The 23045-nt window shown below is 37.1% G+C and overlaps 1 protein-coding gene across 5 annotated transcripts in view; it reads left to right on the top strand.

Annotated features, from left to right (window-relative positions):
- LOC118202925 (zinc finger MIZ domain-containing protein 1-like) overlaps positions 1-23045 on the top strand; it is a 1176934-nt gene that overhangs the window by 292172 nt on the left and 861717 nt on the right. For all 5 annotated transcript variants that reach the window (XM_085814453.1, XM_085814451.1, XM_085814450.1 and 2 more), the window contains one exon: positions 11300-11361. The gene's annotated coding sequence lies outside the window, so the exon portion shown is untranslated. The remainder of the gene's footprint in view (positions 1-11299; positions 11362-23045) is intronic.

The following is a 23045-nucleotide window of genomic DNA, read 5'->3' as shown; positions in this document are numbered from 1 at the left end:
TAAACAAAAATTGAAAACCTTGTAGTGTAGAGTGGTGGTGGTGGTGGTAGTAATTTGTAGCATGTAGGTGGTGGGAGAAGCACTGCAAAGTACTGCTCTCACCACCACTCTTGAACAAAGCTCAGATCGCATAAATTTACGAGTGTTAGAGAAAAAAAAAAAAAAAAAAAACTCAATCAGGATGTTGGGGATTTAATTTTTGAATTTAATAGTTAAAAATACTTTGCATCTTTGCGTACCATCTGTTTTTCTCTTGAGTACCACCAGTGGTACGCGCACCACCGGTTGCTATAAATCTAGCCTAACATTGCAACTTATCCGTGGTATCTGTCGAATTGTGATCCATGGTGTTCATGAGTGTCATTTTACCGAATGGGCACTGCAAGCAAATCAGGAGGTCCATAATTTTGCAATTCCGTTGTTATTCGTGAAAGAATTGTTGTGAGTAAGGCACCTAATAGGCGGCCACCGTTACCTCCTATGAAGGGACAGACAATTTTACATCCAATGCCTTCTCCGGGATTGGAACCCGGACCTTTGTATCGCAGTCAGGCTTCCCTAAGAATATGGCAAGAACGTGGGGATCAAGCCTCCTCACGGAGACGTGTATACAAACTCATTCCCAAGGTCAACACCACAATCCAAACTAATAGCAATTATATGACGTATTTCCTCACTGGTCATGGGCCCTTCCCTTCATACCTCTGCCGCTTTGGCTTGAGGGAGAATCAGAGAATGGTAACTGTGAATGTGGGGAGGAGGGCCATCCAGACCATTTTGTGTTCTCCTGCCCACACACAGCACTTAACAGCTTCAAGCAACCAGGAGCCAGATTCTGGCCAAATTGGTCCCAGAATCTACAAAGTAACAGAGTTGCTCAGTGGAAATTGAAAACAATAAATGACTACTGTACTAGCAATTACTCTTCTGACGCTGGAAGATAGTAGCCATAAAGTACAAACTTGAGTCGTGTCTAACACACATTAGGTTCTAACAATGCCATTTCTAAGCACAGTTCTCTTAGAAATAGACATCGAACCTTCAGTATGGCATTAACTCTTCTTGAACTGGAACATTTATTAACCTGAAAACAGATTACTTGCTCTGCAAAGCATAGCAGTATGCACGTTAGAACTATATAAGCTAGTTCAATATGTCAGCAACAGAGTATAGGTGATATGTATGTTCAATATGTAATTTTGTATTTATACTGTGCCAGGTTTTTATATACAAAGTTTGTACTGTATCTGTACATGTTTATATCTTTTATTTATGGTACCTAATTTATACTAAGGATCACGCGTACCTCATTGGCATGCTTCACGTAAACTTTAATTATCATGATAAAGTATATGTATAGATGTGTGTATGAATATGAGTGAGAGTATGTATACTTTTATTTGTTTCCGAATATATATGTATGTAAGTGTGTATATATTTGTATCTGAGTTGGTATTTATATGTATCTACATATGTTTTGATTGTACTCTTCTTCAAGTGCCTTGTATGCACATGTATATTTCTTTTTTGCATTTTATAAATGTCGCCTGTTCAGCCGGGGCTGCCCAGGGCTGCGGCCTGGCAGCTAGTGGTTAACTCCCGCCGAGTTGGTAACCAATTCTGCATGGATGTATCTAATATGTGGGTCGGAAGGCAACTGATGGGTTTACTGCCCTAACCACTATACCGTCTGGGCGGCCTCAAATAACATAAAAGATAACACCATGATTCTGTGAAGACTTCGCTGAAGAATATCACGATCCATGAGGTTCAATACTGATTGTTGTGGGACCACATCATAACTAATCGTTAGGAGAATTTTCATGTTATTTATCTTGTTGAGGTGGCTGGTTGGTTGACTGAGATCGGAGGAGGGATGCCTACGTGGGAAACTTTTTAAGGAAAGCTGGCTCATTTTCAAATTATGCATAAGGAGAAAAAACCGCGAAAACCCGTACTGTTAGCCATACTGCTGGGAATAGAACCCGGGATGAACTACCAGTGTTCAACTGCTTTAACCATTCGTTCAGTTCCGTTAATTAACCTTGCTTTGATACGGCTGTCATCATGGAGAGTGCTTCTAGTAGCGATGCAGAGAGTCAAATGGGTCCGGAGAAAGAACTAGGAGGTAGAAGGGGCGTGACCAATATTCACTTGTGGACGGATGCATGTTGGCTGGGAGAATCCAAGACAAAGTTATGAAAATAATCATTTACATGCAAAAGTACAAGTAATAACATACATGCAATATCTTAAAGTAATTTGGGAACATGACATTGATACATAGGAATAGGTCTCAACGGTGAAATTCGAATATTCAGTTGACGGTCTTTTTGAAACTTCCGTTCAAGTTACGTCATATGTTGGCGCACAATAGTCAAAACACTATGTTGTGAACGAATAACAGTCCTTTAAAATCAGTGGAATTACTGTAGAGTTCAGGCTCACATTTAATAATACATAGTGAACATTCAGTATAAAATAATACATAGTGAAATAAATACACAGAAAAAATATACATAAGCACGGTAGAATTTTTTGCCTTTAACCATTCGCCCATTTGTACAGAAGTTATGCGTTGAAGGACAATAACAAAAATTACGATTTGCTTCAAAGCAATGAATAAAGAGTGGACTGTTGGTCTGCATCGCGCACGAGTATTTTAGTTCATGGTCGGGAGTGCCGTGAAAGACAGTTTTTAAAGTCTTTCACCTGAGCTTAATTTTTTTTTTTTTTTTACTTGTAATTTTTTTTTTTTTTTTTTTAATTTCCTAAAATTATTTCAGACCGTGGTAGACCAGCTAACCTAAAACTCGAGTTGTTCATCAGCGGATAAACTTACATGAATAATTTCTTGCTATGAATGAAACTTGTATAACCACAATAAGTAATTTTAGTTTACATAATGTATTCTAATGCTAATTCTAAAATTTATAGAAAAAGAAGACTTCTATCTCTTTATGATTACCCTACGCAATTATTCTTTGCATATGTATGTAGAATTTTCCATAGCGATGTTTATTTACGTTCCCAAATACTAGCATAAAGGATTCATTCATTTTGAAAAAGCGTTGATGTAAAATCTTCCACACAATTTTCTTATGGTATTCCGAACATCTGGTCAATAGACAGGATGAACATCTGGACAACAATGCTGCAAAATACTGTGTGGAAAGAGCTTGATTATCGTCTGGACGTGTGTCGTATCGCCAAACAGGCACATCCTGAATATTTGTAAGAGAGTTTATAAACTTCGTGAGTTTGTGGTTCTCTTCATATATCTTTCATGTGTGTTCGTAAAATACTTTTGAAAATATAGCCTTTTCAAAATGAATGAATCATTTATGCTAATTGCTGCATATTGGTCATTTTCAGAGGTAGTCACGTGAGATTTCACAATAATTCCCTACAATTCCCCCTCCCTTGTTACTTAACACATTATTAGTCCAAAGGGCGTTAGCCTAGAAGGACTATTAATTTCGTTTTGGCATTTTGCTTTGAAAACTTTAAATGTAGGTTCACTTTTCAATGTTGCCACCAAATATTACAGCCCTTTATTATATTTAAACAAATTAAATAATGAAGAATCTGCGTGAATGTATGTATGTTTCTCGCATTCTGATAAAACGACGGTACCTAGAGCCATCTAATTTTGAATAATGTAATCCTCCACCCGAATACAGGCATCTGGAAACCCTAATTTGGAATCTGGAATTTGTTTTATTATCTATTTCATATTTTGTAAAACTTTCACAGATTTTTTTTAATTAACAAACTCAATGATTTCAAAGCAAACAATCGCAACACTGGATGGAAGGGGAAAAAAAAATTATCTCCCGCGAGCGAGACTGTGTATCGGAAATTCTAAAGATACGCTCTTTTTAAATTATTTCGCGATATTGCGGTTGGATTGAATTTTATGATTTGAATGCGAAGAACATGATATTTAATAAATAAAGGTAGCAGATAAAACGTCAAAAAGAAGCCCTTTGGGGGCGTAATATAAAATCTGAAAACTTTCACATTAAAAAAAAAATTACTTTTATATTATAGTAATTCGCGGAAACAAAATACCTATAACATTGTGCGGGAGTCGCAGGAAAACGAGAAAGAGACCCTAGTGTACAAATAAAAATATCGTTATCGCTTGTTCGTAGATATCTCAGTTTGTGGACGACCCCCGAGTCGCCGGCCCATGTTGCATTGTGCGCCAGAGAACCCCAGAGTCGTTGCTTTCCCATGATGAGTCCTTACGCTGTCTGATAGGGTAGCTGCCTGACTGGAATCCGTAATAGCCCCTTTTCATCGCCGACAAAACATTGACCACGGTTTATCGTGACACCTTCTTACTTTGATCGCGTTCTCACTGATTCGTTTTGCTCCTTCTGAAAAGGAGCCGAGTTGAAAGAAAAGAACAAAATAAAAAAAGAAAAGGTGACAGAGAGAAAGTAAATGATAGCTGCGTAGAATTCGGGTGCGCAGTAGCGGATAAAGAGATTCTACGCGTAAATTAAGTTAGCATGAAAAAATTGGTTTTATGAAAGATCATCGTTCATTGCTTATTGCTGAATGCCCGCGGGTAGATTCTTAATTAAGCATTCGATGTTTCGAGTAATAGTGCGAGTTCTTATTAATAGAAAAAGCCGCAGTTTTAAATCATACATCTTGCTAAAATTTAAATGGAAATTAGTTTTTTACATTTGTTTGTTTTTTATTACTTTGTAAAGTGTATGCCTCTTTGAGAACGTAGACTTTAAAAAGCATATTGAAGAATTATCTTTTACCCTTGTGAAACAAAGCAGATATCAGAAGAATTTTGTATAAGACTCTTTTTATTCATTAACTAGAAGTCCCCGATGCCAGTTAAAAGTTAGATTGAAACTAATGTATCTAACAACACAGAGAATGATAGCGCTGTAATCTTTCCCTAATAACGCTGCAAAAATTACGATTCATACTCATACATTTTTTAGACTAATGCGATATAAAAAGCCACATTAAAAATTTAAATAGAAAAAAAAAAAAAAAAAAAAACTAATTCTCTCTCAGCAACAATGACACGCAGTTTTAATGATTTTCGTCTTTCGAATCAAATAGTCGTAAAAGCTCAAATCACTTCCAAAATTTTAAATATTCAATATCAGTCGATTGAATGTGTCAAAAAATCGATCAAAATAGATCAGAAATCAATAACGTGAACAAACAAACAAACATTCTTCTCTGTTATATAATTTGCGTAGAACTTACAAACTCTTCATTAACAGGCTCTACGACTTGAAAGTGAGTAATAGCAACACTTTTCGAAATAAAGCATTTTTATCTCCAACGAGACTGTTGCCACTCGGAAAAATAAGTGCGAAAGTTAGTGTTTTCCGAGTTAATTAATATCTCAGCTGATTAAAGTCGAACTGAGATGGTAATAGTCAAAATGGCTTCCCACGAATTTTTGGAATCGGGAATAATGTATTTAATATTTGGCAACGCTATTTTGATTTCCTTGTGACACTTAGGCATTTTTTATTATCAAACTCTACGTTTTGAAAGCGAGCAGTGACAACACTTCTCGAAATAAAGCAGATTTTTATCTCTAGAGTGCGAGACTGTTGCCACTCGGAAAAATGTGTGCGAAAGTTAGTGTTTTCCGATTTTAATTAATATCTCGGCTGATTAAAGTTGAACTGAGATGGGAACAGTCAAAATGGCTTCCCACGAATTTTTAGAATCGGGAATATGGTATTTAATGTTTGGCAACGCTATTTTGATTTCCTTGTGAAACTTCAGAAATTTTTTATTATCAAACTCTACGTTTTGAAAGCGAGCAGTGGCAACACTTCTCGAAATAAAGCAGATTTTTATCTCTAGCGGGCGAGACTGTAGTGACTGAGTGAATAGCGAACAAACACACAAGCAGACATTCGTCTTTATATATATAGATAAAATTAACAAACGACAAAACTTGAGTTACAATCAGCCAATGCACTTCTGGCTTAACAGAAATACGTATCAAATAATAATTTCAAGGTGTGATAGATCATCCTAACGGCTCACAAAAACTGGCATGGTACTAATGTCGCACAAGGTTAAACCAACCATGTAGGCGGGCGTTCTTCTGGCATCGAACCCAGATCGAACTCCCAGTATTAACGCTTTTTAATCACCGAGCCCCTGGTGGGTGAAAGCTTTGTAAAAGTTGGTTTCTCTGAATGAAGATAAAGAGGGTCTTCTGCAAAAATACATTTCCTAGTTTAAGGCGCGATTAAAGAGAAGTTTTTAATTAATTACTTCTATTTAAAGGATAATTGTTTATTTAACTGATTAGGATGAAACACTCGAGGACTATCTATCCAAGGGAAAGGATACCTTCATGGGGAGCTTTCTAAGGGAAACAGACTGGTATTCACATCGCACATAGGGAAGCCACGAAATCACTTACGCAGCTAGTCCGTTTCCTTTTCGCGATCTGAACTGCCAGTATTCATCGGTTTTATCCGTCCGCTCACTGGTGATTCGACACTGGCAACAAGTGCAGACATATCAATCCCAAGATGATTTCGATGCAGTGATTAGTCGTGGTAAAACCGGGAATCTGCAATAAAGGAAAGCTGTTTTGAGCTAATATTAGCATGTATTGGTGAAATGATGAAACGCCCTGGTCTTTAGAAATTTTGCTCAAATGTGAACAGCATATTAGAACAGCAAGGCGTACTGTATACAATCAAGCTTTTCTTTTACGCGAAGTGCCCTGAATCTTGGGGCAGAATCTTAGGACAACAAATCTGCGACGTCAGGTACAGATTCGTATTTTTTTCCATTTGTAACACGGAGCAAAATTGTGAAAGTATTGTTTATTACTTCCTTGTACGAAGCAAAGGAAGTATTGTAATCACAAAAAATTCCGGGTATCATATTTCAACGAAAATATCCATTTTTACCGCTATCGAATGCAATTTAACGATGTTTTTGCTTGACATCTGTACCTAACGATAGAATAAAGGACTCTTTTTCCCCAAATGGAATTATGAAAGTGATTTAAAATGGAATCAGAAGAGATTCTTTTCTGGCGTCTTGTAGGTACGTACGTACGCATGCATGTATCTCGCATAACTCAAAAACGAGTAGGCTCAAAACGTTGAAATTTTATATCTAAGACTGCTATAACATGTAGTTCTCCACTTCCCGTTTTGGTTGAAATCGGTGGCACTTAAAGTATATATACCCACTTGGTTACTGGGCTCGGTGAGCCTCAGTTTTTTTTTTTTTTTTTTCATTATTACTCTTGTATGTTGGTAAATTGTGCATTTTTTTTTCTTTAAATTAAAAAGGATTGAGTTGTGTTGTTCATATCTTCCTATTAAGGTTTTTATGCCTTTAGTTAATCTGCATGCAATAGTTGTAGAACGATCAATAATTTAAAATTTGCTTAAGTGCGGCTAAGCCTAATTTTTGCTTACCACAGCAACCATATTCGTTTGCATTTGAAACTTAACAGAATAGTGAATTCAGTCTCTGGACCTTCAGTGTCTTTTAGCCGAGTGGGACCAAAATTAAACTTTCATTTTTGTGCTCGGAAAACTCTGCCTTCTTGCCTGCTGGCCGAATTGCTTGTTTCAACTCTGCTGGAATAGTATCCGTGTTTCCAGAACCACATTCTGTGTAATACCAACGTGAGCGCACCAAAAGAACTCGGCCGCAGCCATTGTTTAAAGTGAGAATCCATTCTACGCAAGACTAACAAGGACGCTCAATCAATTAGTTCTTCCCACGTTGAATGGAAAGAAGAAAGGCCTTCAACCCCTTTACTTTTTTCGCTGTTTCTTCCACTTCTTTTGTTTGTTGCTTTTTGATTGTTTTTTCTCGCTTCGCACCATCCTTTCATGCCGATACTCACATATCCACGGCTCGGAACCCGTTCTCCACCTCTAGGCTATTGCTCCCTTCAATCTTAGACCGCATACTTTACGCCGCAATGCACTTCTTGCAGATTTCTCTTCTAACCGGACCTTTAACTCTTCTTCGTTCTGTTTTCATTTTTGCCCCATCCAGCCACCCCCCGTCTCTTTCATGTGCACGCCCCCTCCTTGTCTGCTTTTGCGGTATTTTTTATGTATATGCAATGGTTTGGGATTGTTAAAAAATTCTTTTTTTAAGGGGTTTTACTTCATCTTTACGGTTAAGATTATGTATGGATAGTTAAGTTGACATTATGTTAGTCTAGACATAACATCAGAATGGACGTGTGTTCGCTTTTCAAACTGTTTTATTTGCTAACATTTTCTAGTTAAATTTTTATTTATGCGATAGTGATTAGATAAAGTTTGAAAGTTAGAATCTTGGATGGAATAATTTAAATCAAAATAGAGAGATACCCCATTTTTTTTTGCCTTGTTAATTTAATTATCAAAAATGGCAGTTGCCATTACTTTAAGTGGAATTGTTTATGGAAATGTATAAAATGTTCTAATCTAAGCATAAAATCAAAATAAGTGTTTTGTCTAATTTCAGATATCTTTCTGTTAAAGGGTCGTAGTAGTACCACATATTGTTTATGCATTCGCATAATTTCTCCTTTTTAAATAGGAATAAGGAATTAATCATGGGAATAAATTAATCAGTAAATTTCTAGTTAAATCTCAGGAGCGGAGAGATATCATGCTTTTAAAGTTAGTTTGTTCTATTTGTCAGTGAAATGTTTAGGTAAGGTTGATTAATTCGTTAATCAATTAGGGCCTAGTGAGTCTTAGAAATCTGGAATGAGAAGTCCTTGAAAATAAAATGTGACATCGTCCAGAATCGAACGTGGAGATCTTCAGTCAATCATGTTGATGTATTATTCAATGTATCACAAGAGTACACATGATTTCCTTTGTTCATCCCATCAATACCTGATGGCGATGGGACCACTACCAGATGAACTCAAGACGAGCTATTAAAGTATGATGACGAGCTCTTATTCAAAATTTTGCGCCACATCTATAGAAGAAAAAATTTTCGGATCAAATACTTGAAAATAAACTATTTTATCTTGGACTCTGTACATCTATTCTCCGAAAATTCTTTTCCATATTCTTACTGTACACCCACTTCAACATGGGGGACCACGATACTTTCAATTCTCTACTTCTGTAAAATCTCGTAGGTTCACTAGATTACCATTAATTATCGAAATTCTCTTGAAACTTATGAATCTGTAGATCTTTGGTGTGTATTATAATCCACTTAACCAGTTAACTGTGATTGACGAGTATACTCGTTATGGAGAAGCGACACGATTTTGTGTATTGACGAGTATACTCGTCATGCGTATTTTATGTTAATGAAATGGAAAAATAAGAGGGAGGTTTGTTTAGTAAGTACTGTACATAATGACAACGTAATAGAAACAGAGAAAAGAAAAATAATAAAGAAACCGGAGCTAGTGATTGATTATAATAAAAAAAAAGTGTGTGGAGTGGATATGAGCGATGGAATTATCATAGCGTACTCCACAGCAAGAAAACGACTAAAAAATACTACAAAAATATATTTCTGTATTTCTATGTGTCTCAATGCATTCATATTATATAAAAAAAAATAGTGGAACATTATCGCGTATCAACTTTTTGCTCAAATTTATTGGAGACACTTTTGCGTCGTATCCAATCGAAAGAAATAAATCGACACAAACTCGGCTACTTAGACCTAATATAAGCCATTTAGGCGGGAATCGTGTTCCGGATTATATACCCGGAAAAAAAAAAAAAAGAAAAGAAAAGAAACCTACGCGAAGGTGTTCTCGTTGCTACAAACGTAAGTTCAGGAAGGAATCGCTTTACGGGTGTTCGATTTGCAAAGTCCCATTGTGTATAGTACCCTGTTTCGCTGAATATTACTCCACAGCAGGAGTTTAAATTCTTACTTTTATGTGTATAATATTTAACTTAATTTATTGCGTTTTTAGTTTAATATGTATGTAATATATGCTTATGTTAACCAAATAAGTCCATATTAGTAATAAAATTTTCAGTTTTATAAAATAAACCCATCTTTTTCATCCAATATCTTACCAGCGCAACTTACTCTCTGATGGACGAATATACTCGTCATGGCTCGATTCTGGCGACACAAAACGGTGCGTACTCTTAAACGAGAGCACAATAGTTAACTGGTTAACTGCGATGCTCATACGGGAAAGAATTAGGAGGGGAATTGAGACTCTGTGCCGTACCAAAGAGCCCGGGTTCGAAAATCATAGATGGCATGGATGTAAATTGCCTGTCCCCTCACAGGAGGCATCGGTGTCCTACTTATTAGGTGCCTCTACAATAAAGTGACCACCATTTCCGCACAGTAAGTACCTTAGTACTAGTAGTAAGTACTTTATGGTACCACTTAGTTCCGTAGTAAGTATCTTAGTACCACTTCCTTAGAAGCGTGACCTTTGCACACAGTCCTCGGAATTTCAAGTACCGTTTTTAGCACGACTGAAAATCATGTAGTTCTTCCGCATGTTAATACAGAGTCTGCCCAAAAACGTAATGAGATTGATTCCATAAGATTAACTTATGTGAAGATAATTTTACAGACGCGTATTCTTCAAAATAGCCTCCTCTCGCATTGTCACCAATGGCTCTGCCACTGACGCCCACCTAGAAGTCTTCAACTTGAATTCCATTCAGAACGCGCGTTACATTTTTCTGCAAGTTTTCCAGATTGTCAAAATGGTGACTTTTTAAGCTGGATTTTAAGCAAAGGATTAGAAAAAAAAGTTCGGCGGTGGCAGATTAGAGTTGTACTGTGATTGGGGTGACTTTGCATTTGGTGCAGAATTCCAAATGTTTGCGAGTTCCGGGTGGACACGCGCGATTCGATTTCTCAACCTTTGAAACCCTTCCTTGTAAAAATCTGCATTAATTGACTTTCCGGCTGGCATGCACTGTGTGTGTTAACTATTCCCTTGGTGTCAAAAAAGGCATTGAGGAAGGACTTCAGTTTTGATTTGCTCACTTTGAGCCTTCTTTGGACGAGGAGATTCTGCCCCTTTGTTTCAGGATATTACTGAAAAAAACCCATGTAACCGCTCAAGGCCAATTGATTTCCACCAGACTCTGGCTAACAGCCGCCACCACCCGTAACGCTAGCAAACTGTGCCCCTTTGGACTTCTAGTTGGCGCGAAAAATTCAGTCTCATTACTTTCTGGACAGACTTTGTATATCATTTGGCTATTTTGATTTGTTATAAAAATTGCTCTTTCGTTTGATTTAATTTCCATGCCGTGGCTGTACCAGTGTATAAGATTCAATTGGTTTTTTCTGTTTTCAGCGCCGGTTTCCAAGTTTTTTGGAACATGCTTCTTGTACAGATTAGTTCCAATCTTTAGCGAAGTAAGTGAATTTGATTAACCTTTTCCTTAGTTTTCTACTGCATAATTTTTCATTACTTAAAATATTTCATTTGTTTTTATTTATTTGTTAACAAAGATTTACGATCATAATTGTTGATCTAATAATTTTTAATATACAATTTAGCTATGATTTAGGCATAGTACATTGTAGTTACAATTAGTATTCATCAGCATCAAATGATTGCTTTGAAATGTCATCTATGAAAGAAGTACTATTCTGTGCTTTGTTATTTTCCTGATTAGTAACATAAATATGGGGCTATTTTCGGGTACTTGTTTTTCCTTATGCGGCAGAGATAACCTTAATTCTTTTTTCCATATTTAAGTAGTCTGATCTAATTCAAACCTTCGTGTGCAGGGAATTAAATTTTTCCGTAAGTCATATGTTCGTAACTTAATATTAACACCAATTTGCGTTAGATCCACTTCATCGAATTTTCACTTAGGGAAGTGCTTTTAAACTGTGACAGTCATAATTAGTCTACGTACGTAATGAGAGCAATAGGATCTTTGTACTTACAGAATATTCGAAGAGTTACGGTTTCGAGCATAACAGAATACAGTTCGTGCCTAAATCATAAAACAAGTTAAGACATTTTAAAAGCAAGCAGTTAAACTGGTTGAATGTATGTAATCTGGATCTTGCTCTCTTTGGAAACCAATTCATGATAGAAAATGTTGTAATATTAATGTAAATTCGGCATCAGAAATGTAAATAAGAATCTTCAGTGACTCCAAGGCTGCCCTTCAGGCAATTCAGTGGTGTGTCTCAGGACAGACCCATGAAATACAACCCTGGCCAACATCTATGAACTAAATAAACACTGTAGAATTAATGCAATGGATGCCAGCCCACTTCGGCATAGACGGCAGTGAAGCTGTGGACACTGTGGCCAAAGAAGCAAGACAACTAACTGAAGAATCTCATCATCCCATCTCACTTAATGACATGAATTCTGTTGCTAAGTCAAAACTAAGAAATCCGACCATCAGGCAGAAATTTTAGCTCAACAAAACCAGAATTACTTCCGAAACCCTGGCAAGCTTGGCCATTTCAGAGGGATGAAAATCGTACCAGACAAAACAAGAACCTATACTGTCTGCAGAAACTACCCTGAAATCGTACTTGGACCAGATCACAACGTCACCTGCCCCGCCATATGGGCTGCAATGCAGCAAATTAGTGATTACCCCCAGGAAGACCTCTGTGAAGAAAATTGCCTCCATGGTACCATCTAACTAACTTCATGGACACGACAACAAACAAACATCATGCATAACCTAATTTTAACTCTTTCATCCGGAATGAATATTACGTTCAAGATAGTAAAGTCACTTTAATATGAGGATCAAATATTCATTGGCTTTTATTTTTTAAGTTTTTTTAATAAGCATTAGAGAAATCAAATTTGCGAAAATTAAGTTGTCAATGGTTTCAGCTTCCTAAGTGTGCCAGAGCTAAATTTAATTATTTTTAGAATCAAATTTATGTTATGTAAAAGTCAGGGAGAAACTATTAAGTTTAAGAATTTTTTTTGCACTATTATCATATATTGGTGGGAGTATTCTAATAACATTCACTTATGATTCATTACATTTAATCTTAATAAAGTCCAATCGATGCAATTGTTTTGGTGAAAAACAAATAACCTGTTTCCAGTTTAATTCAGCTGGGATATAACCCCCACTGCGTAAGAATTCTGACGTTATTAACTGAGATCGAGTCCTTCTCAAGTGAAGTAATTCCACACCTTCGGTCGTCTGGCCACTTCCCCATCCTTTACCATGGTCATCCCCCCCATCCTCTAATGAACGCTCTCAAAACGCCCGGTAGCGTAGAGGTTTGTATCGAAACGGTGGAATTCGTGTGTACTTTTCCTTTAGGTCCGGCAGTAGATATGAGTTGAACTATAGCGAAACTGTTGACTGGTTTTAATTACAAGCTCTTTCTCAGTGCCGTTTGCATTTGGAACGCAGAGTATCGTGCAAACAAGTACTCGCTGATGTTAATTCTACACACCAACACGTGAGGCACATGTGTGCAAATACAGATATAATTGTAATGAACGATTCCCTTTAAAGTCTGCATTGTTTGTTGCGAGTGCAGTCAAAGTATTGCGTGTGCTAATATTTTATGTGTTTTATGAAATTCTTTACAGTGCACTTTTTATGTTTATGTAAGATGAGTATGAGAACGTATTTCCATGCAGGTAATAAATTATTTCTTGTTAGTTACTATATTGCCATCTTTTCGTCGCAGTAATAGTTTATTTCTGAAGGAGATATTGGTATCTTCTCGAGATGAGATCTACCTCAACGTGAATCTATATACTGTGTTTGTATTTATGTTCCAATAGAAAAAAAATACTGTAAAAGATTATCATCGTATGTTTTATTAGTTATTTAATTTATCAATATTTATGAAGTTTAAAATGACATCCATTTTTTCTAAGCATTTTCGAATTCGAGTAAAGGAATTCTGTAGCGTCATTAGGTTTTCCTCGTAGCAGGAGACGTGAAAAATGTACAGTGCCGTCGCTGGGACTCGAGTGTAGAGTGTGCTAATGCTACACCACGCAGGCATGCTAGAAAGAGGGAGAAAATAACCTTATATACTTCCCCTTTTAAAAGGCGAAGGGGGATTAGGATCCCAATCACCATATCCTGGTGAACGAATTATTGTGCGTCATCTTTTAGTTCGGGCGCCATTGTCGAATCATTAGTTTATTTGGATCCTGGAAACATGAAAAATGTGCAATGCCCTCCCTCCCCGGGACTCGAATCCTCGATCTCTCGAATACTCGTCGAATATGCTACAGTTACATCAGGAAGGCTTCCTAGAAAGAGGGAGAAAATACCTTATAAGTCTTTGTACATTTTTTTAATAATGGAAATATTGTCCTCGTAAAATACTTTCTTAATACTGTTATTCTGTTTTGCGCCTTTATTATATTATTATGAAGCTTAACATAAGTAACTCGTTTAAGGTTTTCCCATAGGGAGCACTTTATTGCTGTCAAATGTTGTTGGTCCAAGCCATTTCTGTTAAAGTAATTTGTGTGTTAATCAAGTGAGCAGGTGTTTAGATGAAATGGAAATGAATATAAACATGTGTTTTAAACAATATAGTGATTTTATGCTATGCTTTTTCTGTGGGATCAGATTTTTAAACCAAATTTGTTTGCACCATACTCTGCGATCTAATACAGTGAAATGTCCCTTATAGGTAGCTAACTCTGAAATTTTTTTATACAGGGGTAGATAATATGCGGTATAAGAAAATTATGGATTAGATGTGCAAATTTGAACTCTTTTATGCCCTAAAACTATAATTTGCGGCAACAATTGCAAATTATGTATCGTAGATTAAATTTTAAAGCAAAGAAAAATGAATTAAGTAGGAATAACAAAAGAATGGGTTCTGAAATTAGCATATGGAAATGAATTCCTTTTCGAGCTACTGTATTTAGATGATTTACAGGATTTCGTAGAGGTCGAAATTCTCTCTTGGATGAAAAATACATTGTTAAGATCTTTGATTACCTGTAGTCCCAGAAAATGGTAAGCCATATGAAAATGTTAATCAATGATAAATGCTGTTCCTAACAAACGAAGCAGTAGGAACTTAGCTCTGGACTTACTGCTATACAAAACTATCAGTGAAGACCTGCGTATCAAAAAATTAGTTTGTCGTTGGATCCCTGTAAGTCGACATAAATTAACAGCGCATCAAAACGCTAACTATGTCAGAATCAGTAGAGAATCCTTAAAATTACTTAACAGTAGTGGATATCACGTTATTTCTATAATCATAACTGGTGATGAAATGTATATGCCATTTTTTTTTAACGTTCTAACACGTCAAGAAGGTAAAGTATGGTGTTTGAAACGACCTCAAATCCACAATGGTGAAAAGACAACAGCAATGAGAAAATAATGTATGCCGTTTTCTTCAGAAGCACAGAACTGTTAAAAGCCATCATCAATCGCATTATTGGTTAGAAGAAGGGGTACACAGACCTGGCTTTATTAAAGTCCCTTATACGCTTAATAATCGTCTCAACGCCTAAAGGCGATTCATAAAGGATGATACCCTTCCCGGTGAAACCCAGAGGGATTTATATGTTAACACAGTCTGGGTTTATATGTACGCAAAGTCAAGGGTGGACGGTCATGCATCCACCAACAAAGAAGAAAATGCAACTTAGTCCATCCCCAGGTATTGACCAAGGAGAGCCAAACCGTCAAGGATAACCTTTGAAATCTCACCCTGTAGCCACACCATAGCCAAAGGGACAGACAAGACAGTACTACAACGCTCTCTGGCAAGCGTAAACTTACCACCGTATAAACGATGGTTGCAGTCCTGTGAAGACTGGTCGACACTGCTTAAGTACAGATCCTAGCCAGTAGCATCACTGGTTTTACTGACGTCGATCCCCGAGGAGGGGGAGTTAGAGAGACAGAAGACTATAACAGCATTCACCACTAAGTATGTTTCAGACATTTTTAAGAAGTGAAAATTAGGAGACTTCTGCAGTGAGACCATGATAATGCATTTTCTCATTCAGCAAGATTGATAGTTGAATTTCTTGGAACAAAAGCATATTAAGGTGATAGAACATCCATCCTCTTCTACTGACCTAGCTATGTGTAACTTTTGGCTAACTTTTAATGTGAAACAAAATTTACGTGGCCGTCGTTTTCATTCAGAAGATCAGATTGATGAGGCATTAAAAGCATATTTTTCATCGATTCGAAGGAATGAATGGCTTGAGTCATTTAATTTTCGGAAAATTCGACTATAAAATTGCACTGATTTTGGAACGAATTACTTTGAACAGCATTTAGCTGTATCTAAAAAAATTTAGAGTGATTCTCGTATGTACTCCCATACCCAAAAAATTTTGGTTTCCTAGAACGTCTAGAATTCGACAAGACTGTGAAGGTACTTTTCTATTTTGAGCATAAAATAGTTCAATTTGGTACCGATATTAACGATTTTAGTGGTCTTCTTAATAAGTATTTGACCCAAATTATATTAGACAGTGCTCATCTTAGGGAATAACCTAAAATGAATAAATAACGGTAGTAATTATTCGTAGAAATACTAGCCATTTTTAGATGGGCTATCTTTAATGGGAATTTGAATGTTCTGAGAGATTTCTGGTATACATACACCAAATCACCGAACTCTTTGGATTCAGGAATTACAATTTATAATATCTAGAACAGCGGTCATTTCGTATGACCGCCTGGCTTTCTAGTTAATGTATAAGTCGCATTACAGTAAATTTGAAACGAGAGAGATAATTTAGAACAATTATCAAACATATAATTAATCTAATAATTATTCTAAATTATCAGATTCTTTTCGGCGTTACTGTCCGTGGATTTGTATTTGTAATCTGACATGGTAAGAAAGAATGAAAGTTGCTGTCTTAGCTGTAGGGAGCGGCCTAGTTTTAAATCTTTTGAGACATTTGCACTTTTATCTCATTTTCCTTTTTGTAAATTTTATAATATCGATGAAAGTTTAAAATTATCTCCTGAAATATTATTTAATAACGATAACTAAGGCTGAAAACAAATATTTATTATTCTTAGTAATATGCCATACTTTTGTTCCCTCTGCTTTTACAGACAGGTTGATAGGAATATATCAGTGATAGTATTGATGTTGAATCTTTTTTACTTCTACTGCACGATTTAAGAAAATGTAAACTAATGAGTTCCCTTAAAAGCCAGCAAGTTTCTTCCAGTGATAGAAGTTTGCTTCATTAATTATAAATCTTACTTCCACTCTTTTCAGCTTTCAGGTTTGTTATATAATTAATGATTTAACTTTTAAGAATTAAGAACTGAGACATAATAGAATAGTTTCATAGATATTGCAAACCGAGACTTATCTCCGACATTTCGCTCTTCTTAGATATAAGGAGTTCAGTCAAAACACGAATAATTTATTTAAAAGTTCTTTAGATAAAAATGGAACTAGAAAAGCTGATTAAACTGAAGATTTACTGAACTTCATATCGCTAATATGAAAATGAATGTGATGAAGTGTGATGCTGGCTTAGAGAATTTCACTTTAAGTTTGTACGGTTCCTCACTTGTTATGGCTGAGCTGAACGTTGAGGAACCTAGGAACTATGTAGCAACTTGTCGCTCAGTTCAAACAACTAAAGACGTAGACTCGAGAAGGGTTAAAATACCCTTTATTTCACTCGAATAACGGGTGGCCCTTTCTCGGGCTTACAACAAATCCTCCACTCGGGCTTAAACTCGGAATAAGAATTATGAACTAAACTATAACTAACTAGAAGAGAGTTAGTCGAAGCTAACACACGTATTTAACGTAGTTGGCCGTTAATTTAAATTAGCCAGCGAATATCGAAAGGCTGGTAATATACGGCCGCCGAGCGTAGCAGCTTCAATAGTGAGTTAGCCCGAAGGCAAGCACGCGCTCCTAAGGATTCCTAGCGCTCAAACTTCCTTAAATACCTAAGTACTTAAGTAATTTCAACCTTTTTTAAATACTTCTTCTAACTCATTTGCATTGAGCATGATTCTAAAAACTCATTCTGGTAGGGAGTTATCATTGCTCTTCAGGATCAGTGAGAAAGTGAAAATTTGCCTGCTTCCAGCTAAATTTTGATGGGAATATTCCTATATATAAATGCCAGTATCACGTACCTCTTCTTCTTTTTCCCACCGTCCTCTAAAAAGGATTTTTCAGATGAACGCATTTTAAGTGCCCCCATTTCGCATAGATAATCCTGTCACAAACGTTAGTGTCTTTCTTATCTTGGCTTTTTTTCGTGGTTTTGCCCCGTGAGTTATAAGGTATTTCTCCCGCCTTCTTGCCATGCCTTCGTGGTGTGGTAGTCTATACTCTAGGCGCGTATTCCAGAGGTCCGTGGTTCGGCGAAGGCGTTGCTCATTTTTCAAGTCTCCTGCTTCCAAAAAATACCTAATGTCTCTACAAGTGGTACTCGAACTAAAAGGGTAGTGAATGATGATTCTCCACACACAGGATTTGACGATTGGGTCCCCTAAAAACCCCAGTCACCCTTTAAAAGGGGCAGTATGTAAGGTATTTCTCCCGCCTTCTTGGTATGCCTTCGTGGTGTGGTGGTCTGCACACTGGGTGCATATTCCAGAGGGACATGTTTGGATTCCCGGCGAAGGCGTTACTCATTTTTCAAGTCTCCTGCTTCCCCCCCCCAAAAAATCCTAATGTATCTACAGTGTAACGCGCATACGAGCCAGTTTCCCTTTGAAAGTCTTCCACGAAGGCACCCCTTTCATCAGGCAGATAGCCCTGGAGGCTTTGCCGTAATCACATAAACAAACAAACTTATCTTGGCTTTTGGTTGGCTTTCGTGTGTATCTTCCTGTATAGGTTATGTCATTTGCGGTCTCCGAAGCCACTGTATGAGCCCGAGTCTACATTTCAGTATGTATTTGTGGCAAACACGGCTCTTGTGGTTTTAGAGGCATAAACATATGGATTGAGCTTATGTGTCCGACTACTGCTAATAAAAAAAAAAGGTAGAATGAACAAACAGGTTGAGGTTTTATCTTTAAGCTTTGGTCCTTGGCCATCACTTTGTATGTGGTCTACCTTCGACGAGGCCTTTACCATTATACGCTGTCGTTTACCCTGGGGTAAATGACAGCGTATAATGGTAAAGGCCATATATGGGCCTTTACCATTTTTTTGATAGCCATTTCGATTACCATTTCTTTACCACTATTTTCGATAGCAATCACGACAGCAACATATAGCAATTTTTACATCTTTTACATTGATATTTACAATACGAGTAGTTCTAGATATTGGGATATAATAAGAGTACAATTGTGATGCGACTGATGATGTAACATTGTAATCCGATGGTCTCTACTGACCCATCAGAAGTTACTATGCATTTTACACAAATTTTACAATAATCTCAAAGTCTCTACTCGCTTTGACGCGTGCAAAATCCATTCCTGCTTTGCCAGGATTAAATAAAGTAATAAAAATAACTGAAGTAAGAAAAGGAAGAAAATGAAATCATTACAATATATACATAACACGCGATTACCAATTTACATTATTGTGAATCGTCGTTATGTGTTGTTTATGCTGCTCAACAAGTAGGTAGGTGTAGCATGCTATGTTTTTTACTGTGCTAGACGGACGACTGTTGCTCTGTAATTGTTGTTGCTATTGCACACTTATTTGACCTATAACTCAGCGCAAGCCCACGAAATTCCTCGGGGCAAGGAGCGCAAGTTTATGCCTGTCGTTGGCAACAGCCTTGAGCACATTACAGGTACGTGACAGTGCGATTTAACTCAGTTCCGCACCCAGAGCACCCCGGGGAGACGGGTCTGAGAGTAGCCCACCTCTCTTCCCTTGCCACCAATCTCTCGAGAGGACTTCCGGCTCGCCGCATATTTAGAGCGTCCCATGCCGCACAGACGCTATACATTTACAAACATCCATGCCTTCTCCGGGATTCGAAACCGGGCCCTTCGGTACGGCAGTCGGCGACGCTAACCACTGTACCGGTTGGATGGCTTGTTGCTCAGCTGATAGAAGTTGCGTGAACGTTTAAGAACTTTACTGTCTAGAGCCTTAATTTTGATATTTTCATGAATTATGTTGTTCCGAACAAACCATGGGGCGTTGGTAATTATCCTAAGTAACTTGTCGAACCGCGGACCTCTAAAATACTCGCCCACTGTGCAGACCACCACACCACGAAGGCACGCCAAGAAGGTGGGAGAGATACCTTATGAGCGTATCATAAAACTGGCCTTATAGCCTGTAAAGATTAATTTACTTACAGGCTGTAAGGCCTTACTTATAGCCTTTATGTAAATTAATCTTTTCGTGTTTAAATTTAATTTTGAATTCTTTCTGAGCAGGCATAAATGGGCATGAAGGCTTGATGGACTTTATTTGCGGTGGCAATAATATGTGAATCCCGGATCACGTGACCTGGGTAAGGTGGGAGAATTTCCTACATTGGTAGAATCAGTGAATTTAGCTTGATAACCAACAGCTGCACACCAGCAGCCGAGCGTTAAAGTCCCTGAACAATGGTAGTTCGGTCAGTGGTTCGAATCTCGGGAACGGTCTGGCTGAATGAGCGTTTCCGTGGTTTTTTTCATGTGTAGCGTGTTAATATGGGTCAATTCTCCTTAAAAAGTGCTCCACAAAGTCATCCTTCCTTCCGTTTAGTGAGGCGGCGGAACACGTAAATAATAATAACCGACAGCTGGGTAATGCTTCAATATTATGGAGTTCCAGTTTTTCGGTTTAGGTTAAAAGTTAAGTAATCTTGTGGTTATGGCAACATACTGGAAGCACCTGAAATAACTGTGATTAAATTTTTTTTTTTTTTTTTTTTTTTTTTTCCGTTTAACTCTCAGTACATTTAAATTACTTAGCATAATCAATAGAAATTTTTTGCCGTTACTAATCTTTAAATATTCGGATGAAAAATAAATTTGAAAGTTTTCCTTTGCTTTATCATTATTGTTTATGTCTGTTATGATAAATGTTGAGTGAGTGAAATTTAAAATTTAATTTTTTTCCCTAAAAAGGTTATTTAATTTTGCTTAAAATTTCTTCTGGCAAATCAGCTGCTTCCAGATTGCGCATTCAGTCCATATGCAATCTGAGTTTGAGACCAGTCGGTTATGTTACTTGAATATGGCAAAGCTCACGAAGGCAACTGCCTAGAGGGAGGGATGCCTATCCGGAGAATTTCTTAAGGAAAAATGGCTCGTATTCACGTTACACACGGAGAAGCCCATTTGCCTGGGCGCGAACCTAGGGTGAACTACCGGTGTTCAGCAATCTTAACTACTCGGCCACCGATGGGAATTTCCCCTTATGTAACATGAATACGAGGCACTTTCCTTAAAAAGGCCCTCCACTATCACTTCCCTTAGAAAGATAGCTTTTATGTATTTTGCCATATTTCAATAACCCTTATCTTGTCACAATCCATCCATGTACTTATGAGTCTGCGTTAGAAGCCATAACGTTGTTTTAGTTTTCAAAATGTTGTAAATTTTTTTAATAACATTTTTACTGAATTTCATTATTACATCTCCCCCCCCCACTAGTTGGGGACCTTTCCTAAGAACGAAAAAAAAAAAAAAAAAGCCATAAAATGATTGTCGCTTTTGAGCAAATATGTCATTGTCATCATTTTTTAATTAACGTTTAAAAAGTTTAAAGGGAATTTCTGTGTAGCAATTGGAAGTTCTAATGATAGGCAAATGTAAATGCTTCTTTACATTCTAGTTATCTTTCACAGACAAAAGTAAATGATACAAAAAAGAAAAAAAAAAAAAAAAAAGGAGAGAGACAGAGAAAGAAAGTATTAGTTTAAAATTCTCACAACACACTGTACTGAATTCTCAATTGCAACAACGTCGCCAGAATTGCTTTATGAATGATCACCCCCTTCACGTCCAAATCCGTAAGTTATTTGAGGCCCCCCGCTGCGTAACGGCGACCGCCTCCCTCCCACTACCGCCTCATTTCCTAACCTCTCAAAAACTCCCACGATGTTCCAATACATATATTTTCTAGTAAGCTGATGCAACATTCCCCACCCTCTCTCACACGCGTCGCCCCTCCCCGTAGAACATCAGAACTCTAGAACATTCCTTCCTCCGGAGTTCAAGGTTCCATTAGTTTCACATCGAATCTAGATCCTGTTCCCTTGCCCGGTCCCTCTTGCCTGAGCCTCCTTTTTTTTTTAAGGGACAAGAGTCGGAAGATTTATTGGGCAGAAATTTCTGGTTGTTCTTTTCTTCCTTTCCTTTCTTGTTTCTTGCCGAACCTCCACCCGGATAGTCATAGAAAGAGACTTGAATTTTTTCCTCTTCCTCCTCCTCGATGATTTGAGGAAACTGAAAGTGAGCTTGCCTCAGTTCCTGTTTTGATGAGAGCATAGAGGCGAAGTTAAGGTTTTTTGATTGAGATTCAGCTTCTTCAGCTCTACATTGAAATGAAGAGAAGCACTGCATACTTGAGGGCTCTTCTAAGAACTTTCTCCATAAACGGAACTAAGCCCCGAGAGGTTATTTTTTTAATATACTAGCCGCTATGCGGTCAGCCTTCGTCTGGCTTTTAAATGTATCGGAAAAAGGCCTAAAGGAAACATCAAACATTCAACTTAAAAACTACACAGAATTTTACTCTGCAGAACAACTTTATTAAAAAAAAAAAAAAAAAAAATCTGAAATTTTTAGATTTTAAATTACATCCAAAGGGGCGTTTTTTAAACATTTTGTGTGTTACATTTGTTTATTAAGTATCATGTTCTTCGCACTTAAACCAGAAAATTCAGTTCAACAGCAGTATCGCAAAATAGTTTTAAATTCAGCACATCTTTAGAATTTCTAATACAGAGTTCTCGCTCCTTGGAGATAAAAATGTTTTTTTCTGTACAACGTTCCCAAGGCTCGCTTTGAAATCCTTAAGTTCAGTAAGTAATAATCAAAAAATTTTTAAAGTTTTACAAAATATGAAATTGATTACAAAACAAATTCAAATTTGGACATCCAATTGCAGTAGAATTACGTCATTCAAAATTTGATGGCTCTATGTACTGTTGTTTTATCACAATGCGAGAAATATGCATACAT

This window comes from Stegodyphus dumicola, chromosome 4 (genome assembly GCF_044657685.1).
Source record: "Stegodyphus dumicola isolate Sdum_Otavi_A_Nest chromosome 4, ASM4465768v1".
NCBI classification, from domain to species: Eukaryota; Metazoa; Arthropoda; class Arachnida; order Araneae; family Eresidae; genus Stegodyphus; species Stegodyphus dumicola.
This window is presented reverse-complemented; position numbering and strand designations above follow the sequence as displayed.